Below are 24,896 nucleotides of genomic sequence, written 5' to 3'. Positions count from 1 at the left end.
TACGAAGCCTCCGGTCAGACCAGAGGTCTGTTGTTATTGCTACATTTGGCTGGACTTCCAGGGCTTTGATTATGTCACCCTTCACTTTAGTGACAAGGTGAGGTATCAGCTTCTCTATCAAGGTGGTTCTAGACACAGGAGTGTATTTGCTATCCAAGACATTCAGGAAGTGTCTAAATTGTGGATTCTCAACGATAGACAGGGGGAGAGAGCATCCAACTATAAGATCCTGGAGGATGGACTGGGTGATGGCCTGTTGCCTGGGTGAATTTGGGGAAAATAAGTGGATGCTTGGAGCAAACAATGATAATTGAGGCTGTGTGGGATTGACCACTATCACTGATGTTGCAGATCCTGCTTTGTACTCCAAGTACCTACAAAAAAGGGAAATAGGAATCTGTAAGACATCTGTTTCTATTCAACCACAAAAACTACTATATCTTACAAGCACAGTAATTTTAAACCTATCAATGAGGGCAGACCTTTGCATACAAAATAACCTAATCTAATCCTGTGTGACACATATAGATCATTAGGCACAACTAGTAATAATGAAAATACTGGAGTGTTCAGGGTTGCAAGACCTTAAATAACAAGAACAGAAAAACAGTTGAATGGAATCTACAAACGACAAAATGTCTGTGCATTAACTTTGCATGTTGCATTAAGCCTCCTCCTGCCAGTCAGCTATCAGACACAGCTGTATTGACAAGAAATGAACTACTCAATAAAGTCTGAAGTTACACCAATACAAAATAACTGTGTCTAATAATGCTACCTGTACATAGCATGTAACGTAATGTTAAGTTTAAGTTAAGTCTACAGGGACGGTTGCAAATAAACTGTCCCTACATAATTTATAACGTTTGAAGAACACATTATAAATAACAATATTACATAAACATGACCTGGTCATCTGAGGTTGGAAAGGTAGTTAGAAGAGTTTGAAGATGGATAGATGGCTACCGGCTAACTTACCTTTGAGGGTGTTTGCGCTCCAGGTGCCTGGTGAAGGTTGAGGTAGTCCCGGCTGTCTCGGTCAAGGAGACTTTGCAAAACCTGCACTTTGCCGAATGCTTCTTTTTTGAATTTACCAAAAACTCTTTGTGTTCTATGAACGCAAACTTTATGACAGACGAAGTCGCTGACATTTCTGTAACTTACTAACCGGGCATACTGCTCAATCTAACGGGTTGCATTTATTTGTGTTTGAAGGGCGCGAAAGGCGAAATAATAAAATGCCACAATGTGGTTGGATTTGAGCTTGGCTGAGCCACTGTGTGTCGCTGTGTGACAGCTGAGCAGCGAAAGGGAATTAATTGAGGAGCCGGCTCTTGCTCAATGGGAGTCGACTATTCTGATTCACTACAAAGCACTCTCTAAGCATGGCTCTTAGAGCTAAAGCTTTTGCGCATGATACATTATCGAACGTTACGCTGTGTGTCATGGATACTGTTGACTCCAAATCTCCCGACCACTATGTTGATCTGAGACAGCAAGACCGAGACAGCGAGAACAAGACAAGACCGAGACCAAAGTCTGTCGAGATCAAGACAAGACCAAGACAAAAGTCCGTCAAGACCAAGATGAGACCAAGACCACGTAAAAGTGGTCTCGAGACCGGTCTCGAGACCAAGACCAGTCTCGGGACATCCAACTCTACCTCATATCCTGCCCACTAAACTTTCCAACCGATTTCACCAGGATGGTCTGCTAATCCTGTGGATATTGGACTTTTTGACTAACAGGACTCAGAAAGTTCGGGTCAACAAGTCTCTTTCCGGTCTCCGTTCCACCTCCACTGGCTCCCCCCAGGGCTGTGGGCTCTCCCCCCTGCTCTTCTACCTTTACACTGATGACTGCAGATCCACACAGCCCAACTGTCACCTGGTTAAATATGCTGACAACACAGTTCTCCTGTCACTGCTGTCAGGCCCCTCACAACACCACGGGCCCACTTTTCAGGAGTTTGTAGCGTGGTGTGACAGCTCCAAACTTGAACTAAACATGAGCAAAACCAAAGAGATGGTGGTGACCTTCTCCAGTAGGCAGAGGGATCTGGCTGCTTCAGTCACCACCACCATCCACGGGAAGCCAGTGGAGGTAGTTGAGGAGTACAAATACCTGGGAACAATCTTTGACAACCTCCAGAAATTCTCTGCCAACACAGAGGAGATTCTCAGGAGGTGCCACCAATGGCTATACCTCCTTAGGAAACTCAACTCCTTTGAATAGAATAGAATAGAATAGAATAGAATAGAATTCAACTTTATTGTCATTGCACATGCACAGGTACAGGGCAACGAAATGCAGTTTGCATCCATCCAGAAGTGCTTTAGTGATATAGATATATTACAATATATATTAGCAATAATATAGATATGTGAGTATATTACAGAAATGGGTCTATTATGGTATGTTATAATGTACACGGTATGAAGTATGTTGTGAATATTCTATAACTATAAGTATGTACAGGCTGTAGTGAGTACAAGCTATGAACAGGATATAAATATGAAAAACTATACAGAATATGAAATAAATAACTTTACAGGAATCTGAGATATACAGCTATACAGAAATGGGAACTATGCAAGTGGTAAACAATTGTAGGATTAAAGATTATCGAATGTAGAATGATTATTTACACAGAGCTATACAGTAGTGTAGTTAAGATAAGTGAGGGTGTAGATAGTTTCTACAGAGGCTATATAAAGTGCTAGTGGTTGTGAGTGGTGGTTCAGTCCATGTTATTATTGTGTGTTTGAGGGTACAGTTGTCCATTGTGGGTGTGTGTATGTTCAGTCCATGAGTTTAACGTGGGTCAGATGTCAGGAGGCAGAGTTCAGGAGTCTGACAGCTGTGGGGAAGAAGCTGTTCCGGTACCTGGTGGTCTTAGTCCGGAGGCTCCTGTGGCGCCTCCCAGAGGGCAGGAGGGTGAAGAGTCCATGTGATGGGTGACTGGGGTCTTTGATGATTTTCCCAGCCCTTTTTAGACACCGCTTCCTGTAGATGTCTTTTATGGCAGGAAGTGGTGCTCCGGCGATGCACTGGGCAGTTTTCACGACCCTCTGCAACGCCTTCCGGTCCGAGGCAGAGCAGTTCCTGTACCAGACTGTTATACAGTTGGTCAGGATGCTCTCGATGGTGCAACGATAGAAGTTCACCAGGATGTCTGAGGACAGGTGGTTCTTCCTCAGAGTCCTCAAGAAGAAGAGGCGCTGGTGAGCCTTCTTGACCAGCTTGGAGCAGTTGGTCGTCCAGGTGAGATCCTCAGAGATGTGGACTCCCAGGAACTTGAAGCTGCTCACACGCTCCACAGCCGTCCCCTTAATGTGGATGGGTGGATGTGGGTCAGCATTCCTCCTGTAGTCCACGATGAGCTCCTTGGTCTTCTCAGTGTTAAGCAGCAGGTTGTTTCTGTCACACCACTCAGCCAGACGATCCACCTCCTCCCTGTAGGCGGCCTCATCGTTGTCACTGATGAGGCCAATCACCGTGGTGTCATCTGCAAACTTAATGATGGTGTTGGAGCCATCAGCAGGTCTGCAGTCGTGGGTGAAGAGGGAGTAGAGGAAAGGGCTCATCACACAGCCTTGTGGTACACCGGTGTTCATCGTGATTGTAGATGAGCAGCGGTTATCCAGCCGGACATGTTGGGGGCGGTTGGTCAGGAAGTCCAGTAAGCATTTGCAGATGAGGGAACTGATACCCAGGTCTGTCAGTTTCCTGATGAGTTGTGAGGGGTGGATTGTATTGAACGCTGAACTGAAGTCTATAAACAGCATTCTGGCGTAGGTGTTGTTGTTGTCCAGGTGTGAGAGGACAGAGTGCAGTGCGATAGAGACTGCATCCTCTGTGCTCCTGTTCTGGCGGTATGCGAATTGGTGGGGGTCCAGGGTGGGGGGGAGACAGGATTTGAAGTGTGCTAGGACCAGCTGCTCTAAGCACTTAGTGATGATGGGGGTGAGTGCTACTGGGCGGTAGTCATTGAGGCAAGATGGGTTGGAGTTTTTGGGTATCGGGACGATGGAGGTGGATTTGAAGCAGGCCGGTACCACAGCGTGGGCCAAGGACAGATTGAATATGTCTGTGAGCACTCCTGCAAGCTCCCCAGAACACACTCTGAGAACACGCCCGGGGATGCCATCAGGACCTGCAGCCTTGTGGACATTGATCCTGCTCAGCACCGCTCCTACATCGGTGGGGGAGAGAGTCAGAGGTTGGTGGTCTGGCGTCATGTCTGCTTTGTTTGTGGTTGTGGGGTTCCCTCGCTCAAAACGAGCATAAAAGTTGGAGTCAGCACACCCATCATGATGACTTTCTACTATGCCTTCCTGGAAAGCATCATGACCTTCTCCATCTCCATTATTCACTTTTAGTCACTTTAATTTTAAAACTGTGTAATTTTAAAACTGTATATACTAGAGATGGACCGATCCGATATTACGTATCGGTATCGGTCCGATACTGACCTAAATTACTGGATCGGATATCCGAGAAAAATAAAAAAGGTAATCCGATCCATTAAATATCACGAAAGCACCTCACAAAACTTGCAACACGCCGTAACTCACCTCAGAACGTTAGCACGTCGGAGCAGTATGCATCACGTGATAGAGCAGCTGTGGCATGCGGGACCTGTCGGTGGTCTGGATAGCATTTGGAGCTTCGCTAGCAACCTGGCATTTCATCTCCGACAAAGTTATCCCCGAGAGAAGTAAAGCAAGTGTGTAAGTCCATCTCTGAATGTTTGTAAAGCATTCCTGCGTTAAGCTTAACAAGCGATATATGGAGCGACTGCCTCTTCTTGCTGCTACTTCAATCATGAAACTGCTTAATGATCAGCTGATCGGCTTTTCTGTCGCAAGTCCGTCTCTCTTGTTTGTTTTTGGCCCACTTTGCACCAGAAAGAGGAAACCAGTGGATAAACAACAGCAGCACCTTTAAGCTTGATAAGCTGTTGTTAGAATTTATTTAATACTCATTTCTACACCAGGATCTTTTTCTACTCAGCTGACGGCTGTAACTGTGCAGGGGCAGATCTAGCAAAGTTTAGCCAGGGGGGCCGATAGGGCATTAACTGGGAAAAGGGGGCACAAAGACATACTTTTCTTTCTTATTCTCATTTAAAATGTTGAGCTTTTAATAATAATTATCTGACACCCAAAGTTTTAATTTGATGTAAAATGAATAGAAGTCAATTACTGTATATAGTAACTATTAAGTCTAATATATATATACCCTAGTAAGTTATAGTACTTTTTCCTTTGGGAAGGTACCATCTGTGCAGTGTGCAATTTTGTTGAAGAAAGATGTTGAATCTATTTAATTATTCTTGAAAAATAATTGATTTCTGTGCATTTTTTTTCACACTGCATCAAATTAAGGTTGATTACGTCGATTAAGCATCATGAGGTGGAGCGTGAGGGGTGGTTCCCTATTTTTTATTTATTTATTTTTGTTGTTGCTGGGAGTTGGAACCCTATTAGTTAGGTTGCTTAATATTTACGCTAAGTACTCTTTAAAATACCAGAATAGGGAGGATGGTGTAGGTTTAAGTTTATTAGATTGATCAGTATTGCTGAACTATGAAATTTTTTTTTTTTTTGCATACAGGTATAACAGAATAGCTTTAGTGTAGTTGTTGTTTTAAACTTGAGTATGAACTGTGATATTATTCTGTTATTATATGTTACCTTATATATGTAATCAAAGTAGTTGAATTAGAATACTGCTGTAGATCACATTATACCCTTTAAAATAGAGTATGTGATCTGTATGTAGTTTAGTTCTCATTATACTTTTGAGTTAACAGAACATATTCACATATTAGTTCATTAGATAAATGTGCATCACTCTGTATCCTTGATCTGCTGGGAATGTGTTACACTGTTTTCTTGACATGCTTAATTGTTGAATCATGAAGAGAAGGTTGTAAGCAGGAGACTCTGTGTCTAAAGACAGGGGAGATAGACAGGCCACATTCCACACCCCCACCTTACAGAAAGCAGAGAAACAACTGCCGAGGTCATAACTTAGGCGCTGTAACAGAGAAAAAATGTGATGTTTTGGCTTTTACGACTAGCTGGGGGCCACTAGAGACTATAAAAAGCTGAGCAACCCGTCACCATTTTGAGACATGTGCCTGACCCTCTGGTAGCATCTCTCCCGTCCGGACGTTGTAATGCTCTTGTTGTGAATTGTACCGAAATAAATGTTTGTTGATTGAGCATATATACACCGAGTATTGTCCTTCCTTCAGCCCAAAGATTCAAAGAACTGCTTGTTTTCAACAACTTGGTGCCGTGACCCGGATCTTTGGTGTGCTGAGGAGGTGTAGATTTGGCCTTTGGTGAGATCGTGGGGCAAAGTGAACAGAAGGCCGGCCTAAAACAGAAAGGTAAGCACAGCCTGTTGTACTATAAATACCAAATGTGCATATTGGGCTTTCCAAATTAATCTGTTCACTGAGTCACATGTATTTTCACAGTAAATTTGTCGGTGTCTGGTTTTTGGCGCAAGATACTAACAACATAAGTTGAGGCTGAATTCCAGGGTGTTAAATAAACTGCTTCTACCGAGATACTAATAACACACTACGTTGGTCTAGATTGCAGTAATCTGCTTCTACCGAGATACTAATAACACACTACGTTGGTCTAGATTGCAGTAATCTGCCTCTACCGAGATACTAATAACATACTACGTTGGACTAGAGTGCAGCCACTTTACCTTCCACATTTAATTTTGTCTAATACTGGCTTCTGTAGCAATAATACGTTAGAATTTATTCTGAAGACGCGGCCATTAGTTCAGTACATTGAAGTCGAGGTTTGAAGTTTGTTTATGATGTCGGTTACGTCCTGGCTCTTGCCGGCTGTGAAATAGAAGTTGATTTAAGGAAAAGCAGATGCTGGCTTCACGGTGCGGTTAAACACTGGCAACGCGAGAGCGAAACACGTCCGTAGGTTTGGTTTATGATACGGCGTGTTCCGGTGATATGCGGCCGTGAAGTGCAGTAGTGGTTGGTGCTAATTTTAGTACATTGAACAGAGGTTTGACGGTGGTTTGTGGCGTCAGTCGAGTTTTTTTTTTTTAAGGGCTGCGGTCATAAAACAAAGTAAAATTTTACTTGCCAAGAAGTACATAGAGCAAAACCTGGTTTATGATGTCTGGTATAACTTCGGGGATGCAAGCATCACGTTTATGATGCGACTTTGCTCCGTTGTGGCGGTCATAAGCGCAGAGAAAAGGGTATTTTGGTCTATGGTGCAGTGTGCCTTAAGAAGATCTAATAGTTGAGCTCAGAGGTTTCTGTGTAAAATTCCCGCTGGAAAAGTGTTGTGTGTGAGTGTCAAAGCGCGCACTGAGTGAGAGTGTGAGCGAGGCGCGCTCTGAGTGTTTTTGTGTGGAGTGTGAAGCGTGAACACAGTGACAGTGACGGTTAATGTGTTTGATTAGGAGGACATTAGAGCAAATACACATTTTAGGATCAAAGGTTGATGCCTAGTGTACCTGTGGAACTTTGCCTATGGAGTAGCGACCCTCCTGTCCAGGGACGCTTGGCCAGGACCGGCGGCGTCCGGGTGCTGAGGTGGTGACTTGGGGAGGTGAGGGCCCCCGCATAGCCACGGAAATAACACTGGAACGACCGTGTAATCACGGGTTCACATTTATTTCCGGACTAGAACAAGACACATTTTGCGAACAAACGTTGAGTCTAGATTTAGTAAAGAAATATAAAAAGGTTGAATTCCTCGTTTCAGTGGTTGAAATTGTTGTGTGCCTGTCCCCTGACGAGTGTGAAATTAGAATAAAGAGGGAATTTGGAGCCACATAGAGATAGACGGGCATAATTGGGTGTATTACTCTGTGGTGTAATAAAAATAAAAAGGAGAGATAGTAAGAGGTGTGCAGTGGAGAATTATGGAGGAGTACAGAGAGGAATGAGTTGGGAGACTGGCGTACAGTTTACGCTGTCAAGGTAGGCGGGTTGCCTGCTTATCTGTTTAACAGTGATGAAAATGAAATTAAATAAATCTCTTAGTGTGTTAATACAGGAAACTGCGGACCTGGACCAACTGCCCCCACAAGCACAGCGGCCGAAGCAAAATTATAGGTAATGGGAACTACACCCAGCACGAATCAGCAGCTGTGAAAAAGACAGCAGCGAGGAGAGAATTAGAGGAGAAATTAAGAGAAGCTTTAACACATAAAATTGGGGCCAACGGACTTGTGGAGGTTGGGAAGGCGTCCGGAGCATCACAACAAAAAGGTGAAACAAAAACACACACAAGCAGAGAAATCTGAGAGAAAGGCTCCTTTTAAGGTAACGCCTAGTTTGAGAAAAGATAAAATTAACCTGCTTTTATACAAATGCACATACACGCAATGAAGAAACAGCTTACACTCATGAACACGTGAAGATTTTCCAGCAAGGTTAAAGAAAAATTAACATACTTAAATGATGAAGTCTATACATTACTGACAAAGAAACCCTCTGGGTTGCAGGACAACAATTTAACAAAAAAAGAAGGAACACTGGTCTAACCAACCAGGCAAGACACAACAAATTTAGTGGTTAAAAGATTCAAATTGTGACATGTTTTCTGTTGATTGATTAATAAAAGTGATTACTGAATGAAAGAAAGTTCCTTTTTGGGCTTTTAAACATGATCTTAAGAATTTTAACATGTACTTGTGTTGTCCTGTCAACTTGGTGGGTTAGGAGTTGATTATATCGGGAGACAAAAAAAACAAAAAAAGGGGGAGAGAAGGCTGACACAGGGCCTGGCCCCATTGCCTCCCCTCTGAATAACACAGCCAACACAACATCATTTTCCTGTTCGTTTGTTTTTGTTTTTTGTTTTTTGTTTGTTTTTGTTTTTTCTATACATATTTAATTACAGGCTGCTTTGCCGGCCCTGAAAGCCGAGGCTGACTGGACTCCTGCTCTCCCCCATACGTGACACTGACCAAATGCTGCAACAGCTGGACCCACAACAACGACCTGAGAATGTCAACAGACCTGCAGGAATGTGATCTCATGCAGCCGAGACGGAGAGCACTAAACCTAAGGCCCGTTTCACTACACGGGGGAAAATTCCCAGACTGCGTCAGCTGACAGAGCTGGGACGAGACGCCCGCCAAGCCCGAATGAAAAGTAAGGCCGAGCGAAAGAATGCTGACCTTGATAACTTTGCATTCACACTGTGCAGGACAGTGATGGACCAACACGGATGATCGGGTGGCGAAAAAGGGCGTGACCGAGACAGGAGGAGTAACTGAGGTCAGAAGGCACCTCAGAATGGACAAAAACACAGAAGAAGATGCAGGTTTCACCTGCGGTGAACATCGACACTGGAGAAAGGACTGCCCCAATTGGGGTCAGAACCAGGACGGACTGAATTTTGAGCAGCAGCAGCAGCAATGGTCGCAAACAAACTTAAAAAGGAGGGGGGCAGGACCCCAGGGCACGCTTCAGGCCGTGGTTTACCCAGAACACCAGAACAGGAAAGTGATGAACACACACACACACACACACACACACACACACACACACACACACACACACACACACACACGTCTCCAAACACACAGATTCAGAATGAAGTGAAATACACACATGAACACGTGCACTCGTTGAGTGAGTGAGAAATGACACACACACACACAGACACACACACACGGGAATGTTGATTCACTGAGAAGTGATGCACACACATACACATGCACACGCTTGTGCAATGAAGAGTGATCCACACGCACACACACATACACGCTGATGCAATGAAGAATGCTTTGCTTATGCTGATATGCAAAATGCTGCACACAAACATCCCAATGCATAATTTTTATGAGGAGCCATTGATTACCATTAAAAACTTAGAATGTGTTATATGTCACCTAGAAGGCATTTATGTAGATTTTAGGAATAAGGTCTAAAAAAGTTTGGTTATGAAAACAATGTCTGTGCGTGATGTCTGTTTATGGCTCAAGGCCTTGACTGAATTCTTTGCTGTGCTTCACACAGCCCTGATGAGGAACAGTGGCACAGAGTGAAAATGATGAATTAATAGTGTAAGTTTTAGGTTGGAGTACGGCATTTTCTGTGATTGAGTTTTAATTCAAGGAGGAACAAAAGGTGTTACGGCACCTGAGCTTCTCATTCCCACACAATATTGTCCCGGCAGGAAGCAAAACGTTCCTGTGAATTTCTGGTTGATTGTTTGGTTTTGCTTAGCGCTAGCTTGATTTTATCAGTGAGCTTTGGCTTGTGTTCTTTCTCATAAGCGAGAGAGGGATAGTTTTATGCTTGGACATGTCTGCAACGGGCCCTAGTTTGTGTTATTTTAGTAGTATTTTGTTGATTATGTCTGTTTTCGTTTTTGTTACAGTGCACTGGAGAAAAAAACATCTGAGAGGTGTGATCCACCGGTGGTGATATGTTGATATTTTGTGAGTTTATGATTTAACAATCAGCTCTTTAAACAAGGCCTGAAAGATTGAAATTTAAAGCGCTATAAAATATTATTACTGTAAACAGTTGCAAAGTGTGCTTCTCCATGATTGTAATTGGCTTGGGAGAAATCCACTTATAGGGAACACTGAGAAGTTCTGAGTCTAAAAGGATTGCACCGAGTCAATCCGGCCCAAAAAACAACAAGGAATTGTTTTCCTTTAAAATGATGACGTGATCTTGCTGGTGATGGATGCTCGAATAGGTTGCGCGTGAGACTCCATTATCAGCAACATCTGGTATGAATGTGTATGGAGGTATGCATGCGAATGGACTGTGATGGACTGACGACTAAAAGTTTTGACTGACTTGATACTGAGACAATGACTGCACCCACTTTAGGATTAGTAAATGCCAATAAACAATTCATAAACAATTCACCCAGCCGACAAGAGAAGGGTGGATGCTTCGCTTTGTTTTGTTTTGTTTTTTCAGGAGCAGGAGGATAAGAGAGACTGGAGGAGGAGACTCTAGCTTCACATAAGTATGAACTGCAGACTTAACACTGTGGTTGCTGATTTTGAGTTACTGATGTTTGCATCAAGAAAACTGTGCTATATTAACTGTGTTTTGATTAAGGTATCATGTTATATTATTGGGAATGCCAAATGCTACAGTGGAGATAACTATTGATATCACTCATGACTGGAATATGTTACTATTAACCACAGCAGGCCACTGTAAAAAGTCAATTAAATTTTATAGAGGAAAATCGCCAAAATTGAACAATACCTATGAATGACTGGCCACATTCAGAATAGAGATATGCAATAATAAACATTGGTCCACGTGATTTAGGTTCTCACTTGAAATAGTAAGTTATTAAATGTAGAATATAATCGACAGGGACATTTGATATGATGTGGTACTGCAAAAGAACAAGAGCAAAGTAAATAAAGAAATATTGTGTTTAGTTTGGATAAATTCGAATTAAAATGTACCATTACACTCAGAGGATCAATATGGAATAAAACATATGCAAAATTTGTAGGAAGTACATGACTGATAACTGTTCTGTCCTGAGCGTTTGTTTCTAGAGCACCCACTTGACCACACCAACAGTTTCTCGCCACCGAGGAGGGGTACTTGCAAAAAGAATAAAATAAAAATCTGAGTTTAACAAAACATTTTAAATGTAAATATCAAGCTTACCTTTCTTTTTCCATGAAATATGCTTGTGGGCACGCCAGCCATTTTGAAAAGGTGGGCAAAACAATTGGCAAGGCCACACCCCCACACATGTGGTATAATTTTAAAGGTACTGTTGCCCTCTCTAAGAAACATCAGGACTTAGAGGAGTGGCAAGTAGAGTATGCGAGCTACAAGCAAAAACTAAAATGTGTACTACAGTGTGCAAAAATGAAATACTGGGTCATCAGGGGGTCATGAGGGACATTTATAAAACTAAAAGTCCCACTAACCTTAAAGTGCACTTGAAAAGCTCACACAAGAAGGTTAACCTAGCTTACCTAGAAGACCTCATCAGGGGGAGCACACTCCCCCTCCTTGAAGAGCTCACCCACTCAACCCGCATCCCCAGAAAACAGCTAACCCCAGATAAGGCAGCGTGATGTATCCCGAGACAACAGGACTGGGACATCTAAATAAAGGTGTGAAACAATCGCCTTCAAAAGGTTATCAATTCACTTGAACCAAAATTAGGACCACTCAGTGCGGCAAGAGTTAATAGTTATTAGTCTCAACACCCAAGGATAACCAGAAGAGCATGACTGATATGATGGAACTGGGATTTTGTTACACTTAATTTTTGCAAAACACAAATAAAACTAAATTGAAACTAAGGATTTTCAGAAAATAAAAACTACACTAAACTAGCAAACAATTGGTAAAAACTAATATAAACTGATGAAAATTGCAAAACTATTACAACCCTGGTGCAGAGATTGGCAAATCTGACCAGGAAACGTTATAAAATGGATTGTCAGGATAGTCAGCGTTAAAGCCACTTTTGACAGTCCATACTAGGATGGCATTGGACATCTTCGGGGCAGAAAAGGGTTGGTGTGACCAAGGTGTGGTTTGGCTTGTTGTATGTACATTTCAAAATGTTACAGCTCTGGATGGACCAGTTACCAGATATGATGTCACTAACCTTCTCTTTTAATTGTCTAGCTCCAATGAATTGACACATGGGAGTGTGTCAAAAAGGGGGGGAAGGTTGAGCTTTAACATCAAACAAGGATTATTTGAACATTTTATAACTTCATTTGTGTCTTTAATAATTTAGGAATGGTAAAGCTTAAGCTAATAGCGGTCCGAGAAGACGGACCTTTTAGAGAATCAGTGAAAAAGCATAAACTATCACTTTCATGTTTAATCATTACTCATTGAAATGAACTGAATAGCGTTTTGAATATTTGTTAACTTTTTGTCTTTTGTTAAAAACAGGGGTTTCAATAATCTTCAGACACACCTTGCAAATGTGCTTATAACGAGTTGGCACTCGGCCTTTTGAAGGTCAGAAGCTTCGTTCGGCGTGACTGTCCGGACTGATAAAGTGTAAGAAATGCCTTGAGTGCGGAGGGCTAAATGCAAACACTGCTTACACACACATAGATTATGATTAGAATAAGTCCTGAACATAATATTGTAAACCAAATTTGAATCATTAGAACAACAATGGATAACAATATTAGATTATCAAGGCTAGGGGGAGAGGTGTTTTGGTTTTCTGTCTCTTGCAGAGAAAGGAACAAACACCAGACGGGGACCCGGAGATGTGAGGACCCTTCACAGCAGGGACAGATGTAGGGACTGTCGAGACAGCAACTGGGGTCAAGTGTCATGACGTTTGGGCTCCTGGAGAAGATGGATCCCACAAACACAGCAATAACCATGAAGGGGTTGGCGAAAACCAGGAACACCAGACCAACGAGGTTCGAGAGGCTCTTGGCAAAAAGGGGGACACGCCGGTGAACCCAAAACACACAGATCCTTGTTTGAAATCGGGGCGGAATAATCCCCAGAACTGTGCAATGACTAAAGGGTGGTCTAACCCCGGAGGTCGAAGAAAGAAGCTGAGAATCACCCAACTGGAAGACACTGGTAGCTGCAGCAATAAAAATAAAGGTTAAGAGCTCCTTAGACAGAGGTTCTAGTCTAAGTACATTTGAAAGGTATAAGGGGGCATTAAAATGGGTGTGGAAAACTGGAGCACCAAAATAAAGCTGTGGGAAAATGGGGAGTGATGGGAGTGTCATCTGTAACTGCTGTTATGGTTGTAAATCTAACTTTGCTTGCATCTGAACTGCATGAACATAGAGGTCATCCCCCATATGGTCCACCCGTTAAAGGGGGACAGAGGGCCTCAGGATCAAGAAAACCTGGACCTTGCAACGCTGAAGTGCCTGTTATTAGTGATCTCTTTAATGAGAGATCAAAAGAGGGTATTGTGATATTATTCTGTTATTATATGTTACCTTATATATGTAATCAAAGTAGTTGAATTAGAATACTGCTGTAGATCACATTATACCCTTTAAAATAGAGTATGTGATCTGTATGTAGTTTAGTTCTCATTATACTTTTGAGTTAACAGAACATATTCACATATTAGTTCATTAGATAAATGTGCATCACTCTGTATCCTTGATCTGCTGGGAATGGGTTACACTGTTTTCTTGACATGCTTAATTGTTGAATCATGAAGAGAAGGTTGTAAGCAGGAGACTCTGTGTCTAAAGACAGGGGAGATAGACAGGCCACATTCCACACCCCCACCTTACAGAAAGCAGAGAAACAACTGCCGAGGTCATAACTTAGGCGCTGTAACAGAGAAAAAATGTGATGTTTTGGCTTTTACGACTAGCTGGGGGCCACTAGAGACTATAAAAAGCTGAGCAACCCGTCACCATTTTGAGACATGTGCCTGACCCTCTGGTAGCATCTCTCCCGTCCGGACGTTGTAATGCTCTTGTTGTGAATTGTACCGAAATAAATGTTTGTTGATTGAGCATATATACACCGAGTATTGTCCTTCCTTCAGCCCAAAGATTCAAAGAACTGCGTGTTTTCAACAGAACTTATACAAAATGCAGCAAGATATTTTAAAAAAACAGTTTTGTTGATTAAAAAACACTATATCGGATTCATATCGGTATCGGCAGATATCCAAATTTATGATATCGGTATCGGTATCGGACATAAAAAAGTGGTATCGTGCCATCTCTAGTATATACTATATATTCTGTGTATTTATTATTTCACTCCTATTGCCTGTTCTTATTGTCCTTATCGTCAACGTATGCTGCTCGGTTGTTTGTTAATTGCCCCTTGGGGATAAATAAAGTCTTCTGATTCTGATTCATGACTTAACTAGGCCTTTGTATTTTTTACTTTCACAGTGCAGTTTTGTTTGGTTATCGCTCTCATTTAAGCAAAAAAGAGAGAATTTAACGTGCAATAATTAATCGGTGGAACCAAAGATAAAAAAGCAATCTGCTTTAAACGAAAGTTTATAACACGTTCAGAGATACTCTTGCATCATGACATAGGACATAGGACAAGTTTTTCAAAAAGAAGGTTCTACACACACACACACATATATATATATATATATGTGTGTGTGTGTTGGGTGTGTCAGCACCAGTGATGAATAACGGCGTTACAAGTAACAGCATTACCTTTTTCAGTAACGAGTAATCTAACTAATTCCTATTTCTATTGTTACAACGCTGTTACATTTACTAACAAGAAAATGCGGTGCGGTCGTGTTACTTTTTTTCAACAAACAGACGGTTGAAGCTGCGTTCTACGGTGGCCCCTAGAGACAAAGCACGTACAAACTCCAAACACATGCAAACTCCAAAACGTGTACAAAATCCAAAACACGTGCAAACTCCAAAACACGGGCAAAACACGTGCAAAATCCAAAACACGTGTAAACCCCAAAACACGTGCAAATTCCAAAACACATGAAAAATCCAAAACACGTGCAAACCCCAAAACACGTGCAAACTCCAAAACACTTACAAAATACAAAACACGTGCAAACTCCAAAACACGTGCAAACTCCAAAACATGTGCAAACTCCAAAACACGTGCAAACTCCAAAACATGTGCAAAATCCAAAACACGTGTAAACCCCAAAACACATTCAAAATCCAAAACACGTGCAAACTCCAAAACACAACGGAAGTGCTCCAGGACGCCCTGTTGTTTTAGGATGCTGGCTTCCTGCTTGGCAAAGGCAGTACTATTCTGCCCTCCCTGTACGTTGATGCCCAGTTTGGCAGATAGATAAACAGTTCTTCAAAGGGAGAGGAAAAGGCTTCCAGTTCTCATTGCAGGTAAAAGCGATTCATTTTTTCTAATGACTTTTTTGATATATGACAAAGTTTTAACTCCAAATATAAACTCTTATGATTAATTTTAATTAAAGTAATTAACTAATTAGAAACAAAACACACAAAAAACACAATATTCCTGTTATTTTTCATTTATCGTAGGGATAGAAAATTTGTTTTGCGTCATGGGCCGTGGTGTGCGGGCACGAAAGGATCCAGGCGCAGACTCCGAGCTAACAGAAAGACACTTTATTGAAACAACGAAAGGCGACCCGGGGAAATTAGAGAGCAAAACAGAAACTAAAAACCTGGGGAAACAATGACACGAGGAAGCCGGGATCGGGACGGCGGGGGGCTGCAATAGAAAGGGGAGATGATTACTAGGGAGCCAGGAAGCGGGGAAAACATATCAGGACTGAGTTAGAGTAGGGGCTTACGATAGAACGGGACCGTGGGAGCTCGGGAGGGAAGTGTGGCAGTCCGTGGGGGCAGGAAGTCCGTGGGAATGGCGAGTGGGCCAGGTGAGCACCGCGAGATCCAGTTGAGCCGGAGGACAGGCAGGTAGCAGACGCCGAGTAGAAACCTGGACAGAAGTAGGCAGGTTAAACAAAGTTCCAAGCAGAAGAGAATGCACACTTTTCGTGGAAGTCTGGTTACCACTGTGGGGATGACTAACGGACTGGCGTGGAGCATCCGTCAGCGCCGGATTAAGTGGATCTCCGTGTAATCACCGTGATGGAGAGCAGGTGTGCTGGTGATGGCCCAGCCCGGGGGTGTGGCTACCCGAGCATCACGCATTCCACAGACACAGGACCACGGACCATGACATTTTGTCTTGAATTCTAACACAAATTGGGTTGAGGTGTCATAATACAGAATAGTATTATGTATCAAAGCTAGCAATCAGCATAAAATCTATATTTCCAAGGAGATAACAGACAGATTTGGGTCTCATCCGGACCACTTTTTCATGTAGATGTGGCACTGGCACAACAGCCAAGTGTGGCCCAAAACTCAGGGAGCACCTGATATCTAGACCATATAATATGGACTTGTAACTGAATTCTCACAGCCAGACTCACTTATATTTAACACCATCAATCAAGGTCAGTTATGGCCTATAAAAGCTGTGGGCCACATGTTGGACAACTGGTTTACTATGGGTGTTTGTTAAAAAAGGCCTACAACATGCATTAAAATAACATTCACACTAGTTAAAGCTAGTTGCCAAAAAACAAAAACTTCAGCCCATTGGGTCATTGTCATAGGACCAAAGGAGGTTCCAATTTGCTTGCAAAATGTTTTTCTTTTAACTGCCTCTCCTTATTGTCGCCATTGTGGTCAATAAGAAAGTGTGTATGATCCATACTTATATGCTTTTCTGATTTCAATGAACAAGCTTTGGCTGTTGTGTTAGTAAGTTCCCTGCAGCTTAATACCATCTTATAGTTTCTGACCTTGAGCTAAATTGTGCAGCTTTTGGTAGATTGGGCAAGTCATATTGAAATGAACTGACTATGCTTGTGTTTATAAAACAGCACAACTTTTGTAAATCACTCATAAAATTAACTACTCCTATTAGCTTCTGACGATTTCTGAAACCAGGTTGTGCTCTTTGCACAGTGATGTTGTCCTGATAGTGAAGGCGGCTGAAGTTGGGGAGTGTCAATTAGTCCATGAGTAACCTCTGAACACACCATCATTAGATTACATAGATTTATGGATTTTATTGACATGCAGTAGATGCATTTCCATTTTCTGATGTAATGGTTTTCTTTTCTTCCGCCTTCCTTAGTCCTAAAAATGTCATTGTTAGAAAAAGGTTTTGTAGAAATTGTTATCTAATCATTAAAAACTCCACTTGAGCTGTGAACCCTTTAAGCTAATATTTGTACGAAACGCTGATCCCTTAATGTCAATAATGACAAAAGCTACTTTCGGTTGCTCCTTTATCACAATGCGTTGCCATAGTGGGAAACTTCTGCATGTTTGATTTAGCAGAATTTAACCAATAATTATCGGTGAACCAAAGATAAAAAAGCAATCTGCTTTAAACGAAAGTTTATAACACGTTCAGAGATACTCTTGCATCATGACATAGGACATAGGACAAGTTTTTCAAAAAGAAGGTTCTACACACACACACACACACACATATATATATATATATATATATATATATATATATATATATATATATATATATATATATATATATATATATATATATATAAACACCCAGCACGCCCCTGCGGGCGGTTTATCCTTCAAGCTCGGGTCCTCTACCAGAGGCCTGGGAGCTTGAGGGTCCTGCGCAGTATCTTAGCTGTTCCCAGGACTGCGCTCTTCTGGACAGAGATCTCCGATGTTGTTCCCGGGATCTGCTGGAGCCACTCGCCTAGCTTGGGAGTCACCGCACCTAGTGCTCCGATTACCACGGGGACCACCGTTACCTTCACCCTCCACATCCTCTCGAGCTCTTCTCTGAGCCCTTGGTATTTCTCCAGCTTCTCGTGTTCCTTCTTCCTGATATTGCTGTCATTCGGAACCGCTACATCGATCACTACGGCCGTCTTCTTCTGTTTGTCTACCACCACTATGTCCGGTTGGTTAGCCACCACCATTTTGTCCGTCTGTATCTGGAAGTCCCACAGGATCTTAGCTCGGTCATTCTCCACCACCCTTGGGGGCATCTCCCATTTTGACCTCGGGACTTCCAGGTTATACTCGGCACAGATGTTCCTGTACACTATGCCGGCCACTTGGTTGTGGCGTTCCATGTATGCCTTGCCTGCTAGCATCTTGCACCCTCCTGTTATGTGCTGGATTGTCTCTGGGGCATCTTTACACAGCCTGCACCTGGGGTCTTGCCTGGTGTGATAGACCCCAGCCTCTATGGATCTTGTGCTCAGAGCTTGTTCTTGTGCTGCCATGATTAGTGCTTCTGTGCTGTCTTTCAGTCCAGCTTTGTCCAGCCACTGGTAGGATTTCTGGATATCAGCCACCTCCTCTATCTGCCGGTGGTACATACCGTGCAGGGGCCTGTCCTTCCATGATGGTTCCTCGTCTCCCTCCTCTTTCTTGGGTTTCTGCTGCCTGAGGTATTCACTGAGCACTCGGTCAGTTGGGGCCATCTTCCCAATGTATTCTTGGATGTTCGTTGTCTCATCCTGGACTGTGGTGCTGACACTCACCAGTCCCCGGCCCCCTTCCTTCCGCTTAGCGTACAGCCTCAGGGTGCTTCCTTAGTCCTAAAAATGTCATTGTTAGAAAAAGGTTTTGTAGAAATTGTTATCTAATCATTAAAAACTCCACTTGAGCTGTGAACCCTTTAAGCTAATATTTGTACGAAACGCTGATCCCTTAATGTCAATAATGACAAAAGCTACTTTCGGTTGCTCCTTTATCACAATGCGTTGCCATAGTGGGAAACTTCTGCATGTTTGATTTAGCAGAATTTAACCAATAATTATCGGTGAACCAAAGATAAAAAAGCAATCTGCTTTAAACGAAAGTTTATAACACGTTCAGAGATACTCTTGCATCATGACATAGGACATAGGACAAGTTTTTCAAAAAGAAGGTTCTACACACACACACACATATATATATATATATATGTGTGTGTGTGTTGGGTGTGTCAGCACCAGTGATGAATAACGGCGTTACAAGTAACAGCATTACCTTTTTCAGTAACGAGTAATCTAACTAATTCCTATTTCTATTGTTACAACGCTGTTACATTTACTAACAAGAAAATGTGGTGCGGTCGTGTTACTTTTTTTCAACAAACAGACGGTTGAAGCTGCGCTCTACGGTGGCTCCTAGAGACAAAGCACGTACAAACTCCAAACACATGCAAACTCCAAAACGTGTACAAAATCCAAAACACGTGCAAACTCCAAAACACGTGCAAACTCCAAAACACGTGCAAAATCCAAAACACGTGCAAACTCCAAAACATGTGCAAACTCCAAAACACTTACAAAATACAAAACACATGCAAACCCCAAAACACATGCAAACTCCAAAACACGTGCAAAATCCAAAACACGTGCAAACCCCAAAACACGTGCAAACTCCAAAACACTTACAAAATACAAAACACGTGCAAACTCCAAAACACGTGCAAACTCCAAAACATGTGCAAACTCCAAAACACTTACAAAATACAAAACACGTGCAAAATCCAAAACGTGTACAAAATACAAAACACGTGCAAACTCCAAAACACGTGCAAACTCCAAAACATGTGCAAAATCCAAAACACGTGTAAACCCCAAAACACATGCAAAATCCAAAACACGTGCAAACTCCAAAACACGTGCAAACTCCAAAACACAACGGAAGTGCTCCAGGACGCCCTGTTGTTTTAGGATGCTGGCTTCCTGCTTGGCAAAGGCAGTACTATTCTGCCCTCCCTGTACGTTGATGCCCAGTTTGGCAGATAGATAAACAGTTCTTCAAAGGGAGAGGAAAAGGCTTCCAGTTCTCATTGCAGGTAAAAGCGATTCATTTTTTCTAATGACTTTTTTGATATATGACAAAGTTTTAACTCCAAATATAAACTCTTATGATTAATTTTAATTAAAGTAATTAACTAATTAGAAACAAAACACACAAAAAACACAATATTCCTGTTATTTTTCATTTATCGTAGGGATAGAAAATTTGTTTTGCGTCATGGGCCGTGGTGCACGGGCACGAAAGGATCCAGGCGCAGACTCCGAGCTAACAGAAAGACACTTTATTGAAACAACGAAAGGCGACCCGGGGAAATTAGAGAGCAAAACAGAAACTAAAAACCCGGGGAAACAATGACACGAGGAAGCCGGGATCGGGACGGTGGGGGGCTGCAATAGAAAGGGGAGATGATTACTAGGGAGCCAGGAAGCGGGGAAAACATATCAGGACTGAGTTAGAGTAGGGGCTTACGATAGAACGGGACCGTGGGAGCTCGGGAGGGAACTCCAAAACATGTGCAAACTCCAAAACACGTGCAAACTCCAAAACATGTGCAAAATCCAAAACACGTGTAAACCCCAAAACACGTGCAAATTCCAAAACACATGCAAAATCCAAAACACGTGCAAACCCCAAAACACGTGCAAAATCCAAAACGTGTACAAAATACAAAACACGTGCAAACTCCAAAACACGTGCAAACTCCAAAACATGTGCAAACTCCAAAACACGTGCAAACTCCAAAACACGTGCAAACTCCAAAACATGTGCAAACTCCAAAACACGTGCAAACTCCAAAACATGTGCAAAATCCAAAACACGTGTAAACCCCAAAACACATGCAAAATCCAAAACACGTGCAAACTCCAAAACACGTGCAAACTCCAAAACATGTGCAAACTCCAAAACACGTGCAAACTCCAAAACATGTGCAAAATCCAAAACACGTGTAAACCCCAAAACACATGCAAAATCCAAAACACGTGCAAACTCCAAAACACGTGCAAACTCCAAAACACAACAGAAGTGCTCCAGGACGCTAGGGGCAGTGTTGGGCTTTTGTTACCTAGTAACTACACAAGCCAGGAAGTACCAATGACCAGATTTGGGATCTGCAGCCTTTTTTTTTTTTGGTCTGCAGCCTTAAAGGCCGCATTTTAAGGCCGATTACGTCACAGCGACACGACGAAGGCTGTTCCAATTCAAAGGCTGCTCGAAATGCGGCCCTCAAATGCATCCTTAATTTCCCTGACTTTTAAGGATGGGTCGGTGTAGCCTTCATGGCCCAACATATCCCAGACTTCATAGCGCAGCAGTGGTGTGGAAGCGGAGCGGACGAAGAGTAAACTTTCAGAAGTAAGTACTGAATATTATGTCACTTATTTATGCGCAAATGTTTTTATAATGAAGAACATTAAAACATTACTGTTGGCCACATGTTGGGAAAGTTATGTGACATTAGCGATGTTTGTACTAACTTGGTTTTAAAGCCTTTACTTTAATAAATATATAGTCGACCTTAATCTTACAGAGAATGTGATGATTTTATGGATAATTAAAGTCAGTCATTTATCCACAAACACAACAAGCTGAAAGTCAGTGATGCTGCTCGGTTTGCAGTCCTGAATATCACGGCACAAGCAGGATCCACTGCACTGTTAATGTTAGCTATGTTATATTGCTGCCTCTGTTCGGTGGTGTCGAGCCGAACGGACTTTAACGTGTGTTTGAACGAGCTGACGGTTCACTCGTTAAGCTGAAAGAAAGATGCTTTAATCACAGCAGTCACACATGTGTCCACTGTACCATCTGGAACTCTTCTTGTGTAGCACTCGTAATAACACAAACACTAAATCCTCCTGTTTGTAGCAGTGTGTACACCTGAGACTGTCACCTGTCTGTCTGTCCTGCACTCTCTCTCTTTTTCTTTCTCTCTGATTGTGGAATAAAAGTATGAACATGTGTTTATAAGTTACACTTGTGTTTGAATCCTGCAGCTTATCACACATTTGATTTCCATGTGTGACAACTGCAAGTGTCCAGAGTGAGGACAGACTGAGGGACCCACTGCTGCACATCATCTGTGAGGCTTTGCACCCCTGATGATCCACCAGGACAAACTCAGCAGTGTGTGAGGAAGAGGAGGAGGAAGAGCCAGCAGCAGCTGACAGATGGCGAGAATAGACAGACTATTCCCTGTTTGTGAAGGACTGCTAGGAAAGTTTAAAATAACAAATTGTCTGTACTGAATCAGTCTTATTAGGTAATGTTCAAATAATTTTATCATCCCAGTGTTTCCAGTGTGGGAGAAAGTACTCAGGGCCTTCAAGTTACACACTATGAAAGGCAGCAACAAGTTTAATGTTCAGAAACCTAAAGTATGTATCAGCAGCAGGATGGAGCTAAAATAAATGTTGGTTCCAGTTCTAGAAGCTTTGAGTATTTTGGATTAGTAGCACTGCTGTGTTTGTTGCATCATATTGCTGTAACTGTTTATATGCTTTATATATTCTGACCCATTTAGCAGAAGTCAGCCTGTTTAAGGCTCTGATGTCTATTCTGTATGACTTAAAGCAGTTATGACATGGTCTGATTTTCTCACCCAATAAAGGAATATTTAATATATCAGTCTACTCTTCATTTTTATCAGAAACAGTTATCACAGCTTGTACATTTTCTTTTTATAAATATATGTAAGCAATGAGCCAAATTTAGTAATGCCAACATACTGAAGGAACAACATTTGTCTCTTATATATGATACACCTATATATGCACTGTCAATATACATTTTGAACCAGCTACAGACGTCAGAGTAACAACTGACTGACCCCCACATAAAGTGCGTTATAGTAGTCCACAGGGGAAGAAATAAAAGCATGGATCACGGTTTCAAAGTGCTGCCTAGAAAGAAAAGATTTCACTCTTGCCAGTCGCCTTAAACTGGAATGGTCCAACTTAAAACCAAGGGCAGTAACAACAGGTTTAAAATAAACTTCCAGGGGTTCCAAATCAAAAGAAGAGGACTCACAGGGGCCACTGGGTCCAAACACCAACAAATCTGTTTTCTTTTCATTCAAATTTAAAATGTTTAGAGCCAGCCAAGCTTTAATGTCATCTAGGCATGTCAAGAGAGGTTTTATTCAGATGCCATCCTTCTGCTTTAGTGGCAAATAAATTTGGCAGTCATTCCTATATACTTGTCTTTGAGTGAAGATTTAAGGTGATAAGACATGTAAATAACTGCAACTTGAATCAGTACTGAGGCTCAGTATTTGACAAAGAGTTCATGTTCACTGCTGTAATAGCTAATAATGACTAATATAATAACCATAATATTGGCCATATTATATTTACATTACCAAAGTGATATGACTTTAGTCTCATGAACAACATTAGCTAATTGTTATTTACTAACTAATCTTAAATGACTGTTCAGTACAGAAATGAAGCCCAAAAATCATGTTTTACTGTCCTGTGGTCTCAGCCTCAGATACTTATCAAATCACACAAAGCTCTTGTAGAAACAAACAAACAAATGAACAAAATATATTCTCCCTCATTTCTGTCAAACAAAGTTGTATGACACGTTTCCAGTGGTTAGTATCATGGTTGCTAGGCAACCTGGGAAGCGCGACGGAGACTAGACCGTCCCATACAGACAAACTTGCCGTTTATTTTGCAAATCGAGCTCAACACTGCCCCTAGCGTCCTGGAGCACTTCCGTTGTGATTTGGATTTTGCAAGTGTTTTGGAGTTTGTGCGTGCTATTTGGAATTTGTAAGTGTTTTGGAGTTTGTCTCTAGGGGCCACCGTAGTGTTCAGCTTACCGTACCTTATATCAGTTGTACGGAAGTAGCTGTCTATGTAAGGCGCTACAGCTTAAGCAGCTGCGTGGCAATCACTTTCTGCCCGACGATCACTTTTTGGCACGACACCTGGAACTAAGGGGGCAAAACAATCGCACGAGTGCTGCTGTTTGAGGAAGAATAAAGTAGTCGTGATAAGCAAATCACATGACCACTTCAAGATGACAAAGCAACAAGGTGATATATACCAGTTTTTAAATTGTGTTGATAGGCCAGAGTCATGATAAACAATATTTATGCGTGTTTTTCTTCAATTGTTTCATCACGTTTACTGTCTAAGGACAGTGCTAGCAAGCACTCTCTGCTTATGACCAAAAACCCCCAAATCAAAACAAAAAACAGAAGTTTTAGGAGTGATGGCGAGAGAGAGAAAGAGAGAGAGAGAGAGAGAAAGAGAGAGAGAGAGAGAGAGAAAGACAGCAGAAAAAGAGAGAGAGTGAGTTTTGAGATGTGAGAGATTTGTGTAGTTAATGTGTTGTCTTGTGTAGTTAGTGTGTAGTGTTGTGGATAGTTTTGTGTTGTGTGTCAGAACAATGAGGCGACTGCTGTCTCCAGGTAGAAACAGGAGTGATACACCTGCTGCTGTCAGACCTGCAGGTATCAGGCTGTGATGTTCTCCTTTATAGTGGACAGAAATGATTTTTTTGGAGTGGCACAAATAATTTGTGTGGCATCTTATTGAATGCGGAACACCTGATTGTTATGTAAATAGTTTGGAATGGTTATTTAAAAAGGG

The 24,896-nt window shown here is 42.1% G+C and overlaps 1 protein-coding gene and 1 long non-coding RNA gene across 2 annotated transcripts in view; both read right to left on the bottom strand.

The window, feature by feature from the left end:
• The window catches only part of LOC113015577 (copper-transporting ATPase 2-like), a 193,707-nt gene that overhangs the window by 68,273 nt on the left and 100,538 nt on the right, over positions 1-24,896 (bottom strand).
• On the bottom strand, positions 16,037-16,653 carry LOC113015583 (uncharacterized). The gene is made up of 3 exons (XR_003271135.1): positions 16,486-16,653; positions 16,266-16,411; positions 16,037-16,183 (listed from the first exon to the last, which is right to left on the bottom strand). It is a non-coding gene; the product is annotated as an uncharacterized LOC113015583 (long non-coding RNA).

This window comes from Astatotilapia calliptera, chromosome 23 (genome assembly GCF_900246225.1).
Source record: "Astatotilapia calliptera chromosome 23, fAstCal1.2, whole genome shotgun sequence".
Lineage (NCBI taxonomy): Eukaryota > Metazoa > Chordata > Actinopteri > Cichliformes > Cichlidae > Astatotilapia > Astatotilapia calliptera.
The sequence above is the reverse complement of the archived record's forward strand: the minus strand, read 5'-3'. Positions and strand labels throughout refer to the sequence as shown.